The sequence below is a fragment of the Phragmites australis genome, chromosome 8, assembly GCF_958298935.1.
Source record: "Phragmites australis chromosome 8, lpPhrAust1.1, whole genome shotgun sequence".
NCBI lineage: Eukaryota > Viridiplantae > Streptophyta > Magnoliopsida > Poales > Poaceae > Phragmites > Phragmites australis.
This window is the reverse complement of record NC_084928.1, coordinates 26,155,272-26,156,268: the sequence shown is the minus strand read 5'-3', so window position 1 is coordinate 26,156,268 and position 997 is coordinate 26,155,272.

Genomic DNA, 997 nt, shown 5'->3' with positions numbered 1-997 from the left:
CGCGCGGGCCTTGAAGCTTACCTCTTGTCGGTCCACCGCAGATGTCGCAGGAGCACCTCCCAGGTCGAGTGGGGTCCATGCCGAGTCGTCCAGGAGGTCTAATGTGCACTGCCGTCCATCGGTGTCGGCACCCACACGCCCTCCTATACCACGACCTGCAGGCCCGAACCCAATAGGTACGGATTTTTCATATGCACGGCGTTTAAATATATTCGTTTCTTACTGGTGCATTGATTTTAATGAAATATTAGGTGCACCTACACATGTCTTGACACTACCACCTAGACCGAGTCTAGTGCTGACACCCTCACCACTTGCAGGCCACTCCGGTACTGGGCGACAATACATTGCCGTATTCAATATATTCAATAGTACATATAATATTGTCCACAAGTTATTTCTGTGATGAGGCCGGACCGTCTTCAGCTGCACCACGACCGTTCCCACCACCACCGTTCGACCCCTACTACGGCACGCACGCCTAGCCATCTGCTACTGCACCGGCATACCACACTGATTCAATAGTGCATTTTATACAACTACTTTCATTTCCACATTTTCCATATCTAATACATTCATCTGTTCGTAGGCCTCTCCAGCCAGTATACATGGACGCCCGCGGATCCTTCTCAGTCTACATACCCAAGTTAGGAGGATGAGCCTGGGCCAGACCCCCCGTTCGACCTCATGCGAGACTTCTTCGGGGGCACACCAGACTACGACGTCCTCCAGCAGTCCCAGGTACCCAGTGCTTCACTACGGACACAGCACACCCAGGAGGAGGCCTCGACACCGGTGTTCCCTACTAGGCCTACCAGGCAGGTCGGTCCACCCGATGCCCTGACCTACTCTAGGGGCCATGTCAGGGCCAACCAGCGGTAGCGGCAGCGGGACCATGATGGGGGGAACGGCCGGCGGTAGCGGGGGAGACAGCAGTAGAATTGTACATTTGTTTTTGTAACTTACATATTCATATTCGATTCGCGATCTATTCTTA